This window comes from Poromitra crassiceps (assembly GCF_964638095.1).
Source record: "Poromitra crassiceps genome assembly, contig: HAP1_SCAFFOLD_775, whole genome shotgun sequence".
Classification (NCBI taxonomy): domain Eukaryota; kingdom Metazoa; phylum Chordata; class Actinopteri; order Beryciformes; family Melamphaidae; genus Poromitra; species Poromitra crassiceps.
Window position 1 is genome coordinate 1 of NW_028151633.1, and position 9536 is coordinate 9536.

The 9536-nt window shown below is 47.4% G+C and overlaps 1 long non-coding RNA gene across 1 annotated transcript; it reads left to right on the forward strand.

Annotated features, from left to right (window-relative positions):
- The first annotated feature begins 4357 nt into the window (after positions 1–4357).
- LOC310771547 lies at positions 4358–9207 on the forward strand. The gene is made up of 3 exons (XR_014552443.1): positions 4358–4757; positions 5825–5937; positions 9100–9207. It is a non-coding gene; the product is annotated as an uncharacterized lncRNA (long non-coding RNA).
- The last annotated feature ends 329 nt before the right edge of the window (positions 9208–9536 follow it).

The window sequence follows — 9536 nt, forward strand, 5'->3', positions numbered from 1 at the left end:
AGGTGACCGGGGATGTGCTCAGCAGACATGACAAAATTATTCATGACGGAAAGCCAGGTGATTCGGCGCATTAAAGCCATGATGGACTGGGAGGAGGAGCGCCTTTTGTTTATGATGAAAACTGTTGCTTCATTGTCGCAGTTGACAGTTATCCGTTTGCAAAACCAGCGCGAACCCCAGATAAAGCAGGCTACTGCTATTGGGTAGATCTCATAGAGGGCGATTGACGCCTCACTGGGAGGAAGTAGGGAAAACTCAGGGGGCCACTTTTCTGCGAACCATTCGCCTCTGAAAAAAACCCCAAAACCCACTGATGGAGCTGCATCAGTGAATAACCAGAGTGAGTCAGCTGACTCAGCGATGTCATTTTAGAAGAACGAAATTCCGTTCCAGTGATCGAGAAGCTGCGACCAGAAGGCTAAATCTGAGCGCCAGCCGTCGTCCAGTTCTACCAGGTCACCAAGAGACTCCGCAGAACTAGCAAGGACTAGGAGACGTGAGATAAAGGAACGCCCCTGCGGGATGAGGTCTCGTTTAGTTAAAGCCTGGCCGATTGAGAATGACTTAAAGGTCACGCATGCGTGCCAATTTCTCGGGAGGAAGGGAGGCTTTAATTTCAACCGAATTGAGACAAATACCCAGGAACTCGAGGGAGTGGAACGGCCCGATGGTTTTCTCAGGCGACAGTGGGACGCCGAGGTGAGCGAACAGGGAGGAAAGTTTCCCCAAGCTGGAGCTTGGAGTTGCTGAGGGAAAATCTATGAGCAGGAAATCATCCAACAGGTGGAGAACAAAAGGGAGTCTGATTTTGTTTAGCAGAATCCAGCACAGTGCTTCGGACAGGGAATTGAAAATGTGGGGACTGCTTTTACACCCAAAAGTTAAACGGACGGCAAAATAAAACTTGGAATCCCATTTGGCGCCAAACATGGGCCATTGAGACGGGTGAAGTGGCATGACCTTGAAAGCGTCTGAGATGTCGGCTTTAGCCAACCACGCTCCCGGGCCGGCTATCTTTATCAGGTGGATGGCATCGTCGATTGAAGCATAATACAGGGAGAACAGCTCGGATGGAATCATGCTATTAACACTAGGGCAGGGGCCATTTCGGGGGGCGGACATGTCAAGGATGAGCCGTTTTTTCCACGAGTATTTCCTAGTTGCCACGCCTAATGGGTTAGAGCGAAACACAGGAAAGGGCGGCTTGCTGAAGGGACCAATCATGAATTCTTTATTGACCTCCTTCTCGAGTAGAGCAGTGACAATTTCTGGCTCTTTCAAAGCAGATTGCAGATTGGGGGATACATGGGTGCCAGTTAGCTCAGAAAGGACGCCTACCTGGAAACCCTGTGATAGGCCATGAATTAGATAGTCTACAAAGACTGGGTCTGGGTGATCGGAAAGGGCTTCAGCGAGGGCTGGGACGTGAATAGGGGTAGAGGGGTGCTTTTTCAAAAAGGCTTGGAAAGCCGAGGGAATTTCCTCTGATGAGCCCCTCTGCCAGCTGGGCGCATGCGGCGAGGGCACAGTGATTTGGGGTGGGGGTCCTTGCAGTGGCTACAGACATGGGAGAAAATGCATTTAGCAAACATGCAGACATTTTCGTTGTAATTATTACAGATTGGGATATTATTATGAAAATGAACCTCTCTGCCTCTGGCATCATAAGAGAAAGGCCTTTCTCCGACCCCGGAGCTGGTGGATTGCATGGGGGACCCCTGTGATGTGAAAAGGGGGCGAGGCGGGGGAGCAGCTGAGCTTGATGGAAAAGTCATGCTGGGGCACAAGTGGGCTGTGTGGCCGACAGCTTGACAGGAGAAGCATGATACTGCACGGTGACCACCGACATGGAGGATGAGGAGCTCAGTGTCTATGTAGGACCAATCGAGAAGGGAGTTGTAATGGGATATGTACAGCGCCGCTTTAGCTGTGAACTCACGATGATAATCGTAGAAGAGGTTCCCCCCGAGGTTCCCCCCCGAAACGGCGCTTCAACTCACATATGAGGGCAATGTAGGTATCTAGCTCTTGGCGGCGGTTAGGGTAGATGTCACAGATCGTGTCTCTGTAGACACCGAATGCTGCCACAAATTCACAAATGCTGAGTGCCCTGAACAGCCGAGGATCTGAGGCCTTAACTGAGACCGCTACGTCGCCATCGCTAATCGTGCGACTGTTGGACTCGGGGGAGGGAAGGAGGAGGGAAGCCAGGTTGATATCCTTGCCCTGGAGAATATCGGCTTTCATTTTTTGGGAAATTGCGGCAATTGGTGACATGAAGGGCTTACCATAGGGGGCAGCAGGGATCGCTGAGGCTAGGTTGAAGACCTGGCCCCTTTGGCCTTGGGCTGAAATGGGTGGGGGGGGGGGCTGGGGGTTGGTGGCAAGAGCCCCTCCACCTTCAATGAGTTGGAGGCAGCTGTTCATGGACCCCACCGAGTTGGCCAGAGAGGTAATGGCAGCCATGAGCATAGATGTAGATGCAGGATCGGGGATGGCGACGGCAGCACTCTGGGCAGCATTTTCCCCTGCAGGAGTTGAGGGGACAGAGGTGGCAGGTGTAGTTGAGGAGAGGAGTAGGGATGATGGGGAAGGCAGGGGAACGGTAGCCTAGGTAAACCCAGCCACCACGTGACCTGCTCTCTCAGTTCCCAGTCACTACATAGTGACTGAGAACAGGTCTGAGAGCAGGTCACGTGGGGGATGGGTTTACCCAGGCTAGGGGAACGGGACTGGAGGAGGAGAGGGCGTTGGGGGTTTGGCCAAAGAGAGCTGGGCAGCTGGGTTGCGTGATTTCTAACCCCACATAGGATAAGCAATAACCACGCCCTGTGGCGCCGGGATTGGCCAGGAGCAACACTGGAGGGCACGCAGCCCAGCGATTTCATGAACCAACTGAATAGCTCTTGAGAACGGACAGCGATTTCGAGAGCGGACATTGAGAGCGGACATTGAAATGAATTATGGTCACCTACCTTCCTTAGCATAGTAATACTAATAAGCATAATAATTGTAATCTACACAATGTACACAATCTACAAAAACATGCAATAATATAAACGGTGTTGTGTTCACTTTCATAGCTCATATAATATAATGTATCATTATCGTTAATTTCAAGCTCAATTCTTACCCAGAGAAAAGGTACAGCACTGAAAATGTAACAAGCAATAGTGTTTTAAACATCTTTATTTTAAAATATGAAAAACCCCAGGTGCTTTAGTCCCAAGCTTCAATGCTCCTGGCCAATCCCGGCGCCACAGGGCGTGGTTATTGCTTATCCTATGTGGGGTTAGAAATCACGCAGCTGGGTTGGATTAGCCTGATACAGCCTGGCCAGGTTTTCATCTGCTGCCGATGAACCGGCAGGCTGGCCTTGGATGGGAGGAAAGAAAGGGAGGGTAGAGGCGGGTTTGGCCTTCTTTCCTCTGCCCTTTCCTTTGCTGGAGGGATCGGGGTTTATGTCAGCCACGTGCTCCATGCTAGATACCAGCAGGTTAACAAGGTCCGCCCGAGTTAGACTGGGATCTGGGGCTATAGGGACAGAAAGAGATTAGCATGAAGCATGGATAGCAGCCGGGTATCAAATGAAGTTGTATCAAATGAAGTTGAATGGAAAGCGGATAACTTCTCATACGACCCATTTGAATAAATAGAGAAGATTTAACAATAAATATTATGTTTTCTTATTTAAATTATTTTATTAACGTAGGTATTAAATGTAAAACATTCAAAAGCATTATGATTAAGAATTATACATTTATTATTATTATTTTAACACTATAGATATAATTTAAACTATTGTTACATCAGTAGTACAATAACTAATTTAATTAAACATTAGGCACATGGCTGCAGATAAAGCCAATGTATGAACACGCACAGGCTAAACAGACAAGGGGCTTAGGAGCATGAAATACAAAACATACATTGAGAATACTTGAAACCTGTGTGGGGCGACTGAATTAGGGGAACGAGGTGGGGAAATTTGTGTGGCGAGGGAGGAATTTAGTTGCAGTACCTCCAAAGAGCATTGAAGCCAAAGTGGACACAAGTTTAACTAAACGGCAATGCCGCCATTTTGGCCTGAAAGACGGACAACAGGGGAGCAAAACAGCTATTGAGTAACCAATCTTGCATCGAAAGTTCTTTGGGACCGCTGAGACCAGCCGCACGCATGCGCAATACACCGAATAGCAGGCCTGGAGCGGCTAGTACTACTGCTCGGAATGGAACACAACATATGGATCAAGAAAGTTACAAAAGTTATGTTTTGGCCAATGAGAGGAAACAGATGCATACTAGAGGGACACACGACGAAGGGGTGAATGAGACCTGGGACTGGGGACATGTTGACGAAACCAGATTAGACACGGGAGAAGGAGCCTGCTGCAGGTGACAGGTAGAGAGTTGCGTGAGGAATGCGCACAAAGGCCCGTATGCGCAGCAGCTAAGCAGCCCTCTAACGTTAGCATTTGACAGCTCACAGCTTCACTGTATTATGAATGAGTAGAGAGGGAGCTGCGTGACATACGAAGTGACAGGGAAAAGCTCAGACGGACTCACGAATGCCCAGATCAATCAGCGCGGATCTGATTTGGGGATCAGACCAGTTGATGTCGTCGTCGGAGGAGGAGAGCCTGGAGCTACGGCGAGGGACAAGCGATGGGACTCCCGAACCAGCTGCAAGGAGAAGGTCGGACATGAACGAGTCTGCGATGACGCTGCAGCACAGAGGAGACAAGAGTATCAGACAGGTAGGAGGGAACACCCCCTTTTAAACAGCCCGCTTGGAGAGATGGCAGGCTGTCATGGATAATGATGATGTAACTAGTTCCGTCTCTGGTAGAACTTCTGTGAACTCTCATTTAGCATAGCAAACAAACACTGCATGCAGAAGGCAGCGGCGCCTCGCTACTACGTATTGATTAAAGGTGTGTCATGCATGCTCAAATATGCAGTCAAAGAGCGAGTCTACCTATAAAGGCTCAACAAAATTATTAAACCGTTAAGGAAAGCTTGTCTTGATAATTAGATAATCACTGATCATCACTTTGAATCTTATTTCATAAACTTATTTGGAACATATTGGGGGCAGGACGTTGAAACAGACAGTAAGTGAAAACACAACACACAACAGTGTTAAGTTTAACACCCAATGATAATAATGATGATTACTATTGAAGGAAAAATGTAGTAAACTTACTTTGACTCTTGTAGGAGTCGGAGAGACTTGTAAAAATGAAGAAGAGACCGCTGATAGGGGTACAATCAGCAGACAAATACAAACATAGTTACCTAGTAAGAGCTCAACATTCATGTGACTTTTCTTGCCCCAGAAGTGAATTCCCCATTTATTTTCTCCATAGACATTTAGAAGAATCCTTATATAACGAGTTTTAAGGCTTGAACCAAGCCAACCAGTCTTCCAGAGAATCGTGAGTGACCATAAAACATTTCACTTTCAGCAAAAACAAAAAATAACTGCAGGGGAGCTGCGGCGACCTCCTCGGTGCCGGCGATTTTGCTCGAGCATAATTTGCGCTTTAGGGGGACCTGACAGAGTGCAGTGTGTGTGCGGGGGGAAGCCGGGGTGGTGCATGGGGGAACGGGCACTGCACTAGTAAGTTATAAATCAGAAACACTGAGCAAAATGACAATCAGAATCGTTAAAATCCAAACTACACCCAAGCCTAAATATAACTGTCAGTGAGGGCCAAACTGAGTGATCTTATGTGTGTGTGTGTGTGTGTGTGTGTGTGTGTGTGTGTGTGTGTGTGTGTGTGTGTGTGTGTGTGTGTGTGTGTGTGTGTGTGTGTTGCAGTATGGACAGTCAGACAGCTACCGCGTGGCGACCACGCAGGACAAAGATGAGAAGGAGTCGCCCAAGAAGAAGGGAGGCGGGACCTGGACGACCTGAAGAAGGAAGTCCCACTGGTACGTACGCTACTTCCTGCTTCCTGCTGCCTGAGACGCTGCTACTGTCTTCTGGGTCAGTATTAATTAATACACAGGACAAGATGTTACTATCCCTTGTGCCAAAATCCGAGGAAAAACACATTTAGAAGCCCAATCCAGAATAAAACAAGCTAACAGGCTAACAAACTAATAAACAAGACACAAATCACCAGTTACCTACCCTAGCCAACAGCAGTATGAAGCATGTCATTGGGGTTTTCAAGTGGGCACCTTCCTTCACCGACGTTTCGTTAAGTTAGGCCCACGACACCTCAAGAAGGCTTAACGGTGTAATCCAGCGTCCTGGAAACACCCCCCTCCATGCTACCACCACACAACTGCATATTACCTCACTATCTAAGCCTAGCTATCCAGGTCGGTTCGGTATGACATTCCTGACTACACCACCACTGTCAATGATTCAGCCCTGTTGATGCGGACCGTCAATCATGACCAACAACAAACAATCCCTAACTACACCACCACTGTCAATGATTCAGCCCTGTTGATGCGGACCGTTAATCATGACCAACAACAAACAATCAATCTGACCTTAGCGAGCTCCCCAGCTAGCATGTTTCCTCCTTATCCACAGCCATTCACTTGCTTGTTCTGCTGCCTGAGACATGTTGCTAACCACAAGTTTCAGGCTCCGTCCCCGAATGCCCAACTCAGTTAGTAAGGCAATAACGGACTTTGCCACAAAACCACAGCAGCCCACCTCTACAGGCCGCACTCGAGCCCTCCAACCTCGCTGCTCTGCCTCTGCTGCCATTTCAGCATACCTAGCTTTCTTGCGCTCATAAGCCTCCTCAACTCGATCTTCCCACGGGACTGTGAGTTCGATAAAATAAACTCTCTTCTCTACCTCAGACCACAGTAACAAGTCCGGACGTAGCCGGGTGCTAACTATATATGCTGGGATGACTAGCTGTTCATTCAAGTCAACCCTCATTTCCCAGGCTCCACCTACACTTAGCTGCCCTAACTTGTGCCTGACCTTAATTAATTATGATATTATATTAGGGCATTCACAGACTAGTCGACTAGTAAAACCACTAGTTGACACTGTGCTTAGTAGTAGTTTTTTTTTTTTTTTTTTTAGTTTTAGTTTTTTTAATCTTTAAGAAAGAACATGAGGTATTTACACGACATACATGGACTATCATATCCCATATCCCCCACAAAGAACATCAAAACACAACAAAACAAAACAAGAAAACTGTATAAGGTACACAATAATCCAAGAACAAACAAGACTATTGGACAAACAACCAAACAAAAACAATGCATTCAGCTCCACTCCAATAACCCATGGCCATTGGTTACAGCTGTCAGATCCTTGTGAATCGATCTTCGCTTATAACTTTACTAATACTTCGCAGAAAATTATGTTTTGTACAAGAATAGACGCGGGCTAATGTCTTCTTTGCAAAAAAAAGGCTGTTAACCCCGCATTTAACCCCGCATTTAACCCCGTAATGTTAGTTGGTGTCGGGCTTTGCAGAAAGCTCTCAGCTTCTCAGCAAGCGCTGAGAATGCAGCGCTGCGCTCGAGCTGCGTGTCGGGCTTTCCAGAAAGCTCTCAGCTTCTCAGCAACCGCCAGGATTGGCCAATGTCAACTTCAGTCTCCAGAACGATCCAATCAAATCACCCGCACGTTCTTGCGGTCCCGCCTTACAGTAGTGTTTCAACTGACTATCAGAATGACATGCCAGTCGGACTTATAGTATTATTATTATTATTATATTATCATACTTGGAAACCGTTTTATAAAAGCAATATAGCACTCGAGCAGCGTGTGTTGTGGCATATATCCCGCTGCTCAGCAGTTATCCCACTCGGCCTGCGGCCTTGTGGGATAACAGCTGAGCAGCGGGATATATTTGCCACAACACACTGGCTCTCATGCTATATTGCTTAAATATATCATATTATATAATATGATATGATATGATATGATATGATATTATTTATTATTGGCTTTTGCACAATGGTGCATCCCTAATTTGGAGCGCTTAATCAGCAGGGCTAGTTGTCTGAGCCCCTATTTGAAATTGCAGCTGGTGAAGAAGGCATTATTTGACCTAGCAATTAGAATCAATGTGATGACTGTAATGTTCCCCTCTTTCAGGTCTATGTATCTTTTTGGGGCTTCTCCAGCGTGCTGCTCAACGATGTGCTTGTCTACCGGCCCCCCAGCTGCCAGACCGTCCTGGCAGAGGAGGGGTGTGTGAAGACCATGCAGGGGGTCTGCTGCATCTGGAGCGAGAGAGAGAGAGAGAGAGAGAGAGAGAGAGAGAGAGAGAGAGAGAGAGAGAGAGAGAGAGAGAGAGAGAGAGAGAGAGAGAGAGAGAGAGAGAGAGAGAGAGAGAGAGAGAGAGAGAGAGAGAGAGAGAGAGAGAGAGAGAGAGAGAGAGAGAGAGAGAGAGCACCAGGACTCATGCATTTTTGTGCTCTCTAAAGCTGTGTTCACACCGAGATATTTATTTTTCTCTCTGTCGCTCGATTCTACCCCTCTGTTCAAATCGCTTGTCAACAGGCACAATAATTGACGGACATCTGGGGGCTATAACATTACGCAATGTCATGATATTTGTCCACTACGAGCCACCATAGTTGTTTACAAGCTAAGCTTATCAGCGTGCTCCTAACGCGAGCTCAATACCGGTAGTACAGACTTAACTTCATGCCAGCTGTCAGCCTGTCAATCAACTGTCAATGCGGTTTGTTGCCACACAATAAACCAGCGGTTTGTTCCAAGCCAGTGGGATCCTCCTCTCACACGGCAGCCAATCAGCGTTGAACAGCGAGCGACTGATGAGTCACACATTTTGGTCCTCTGCTGACGCCACTCTCTAAATTGCTCTGGGTTAAATGTAGTTTTCAAGACACGTGATCGATTAAATGCATCGTGATTCGTTGAGATGCACGTGGGGGAGGCGACCGCCTCTCCCAGGAAAGTCTGCAGCCAGCAAGAAGCGATGGTACCGGCGCTCTGCTTCAAACACACCTTGCTGCTGCTTGGACAAGAGAGTCTGAAGCACTGGGCAGCAGGGCTGCGTGTCTGAGCACATATGATTGAAAGGTGTGGACCCACATAAAGCACTGCTCTGCTTGTCTCCTCTGTGCGGTGTTTAGATGCTGGAGATGTTTGAGAAGGATGACACTGACATGCAGAAGCTCCAGCACAGACCTTGTCCCTACAGCTCAGTACCAGATGCTTAGGAGGCACTTTGAAGCACTTCAGCTACTCTCAGGCTCAGGCTTCAGAGGCATCCAGCATGGCAGAGGAGTGGTAAGATCTCTATATATTTGTCATGTATTTGTTGACATTTTGGTCAACATTAAAGTCCACACAAAAAGAAAAGCACAAATGAAAATATCCTACAATAATCCAAATAAACATCGCAACCCTGACAAAAAAGAAAAATAGTGTCACATCAGCAGCACACAAACACAGTTACAAACGCACACCGCATTTACATCGACTTAGAGACATGAGAAACATCTTCACATCATCACAACTTCTTCCGAGTGACATCAGTGATGGCACCCACAGAACCGCAATCTCATCT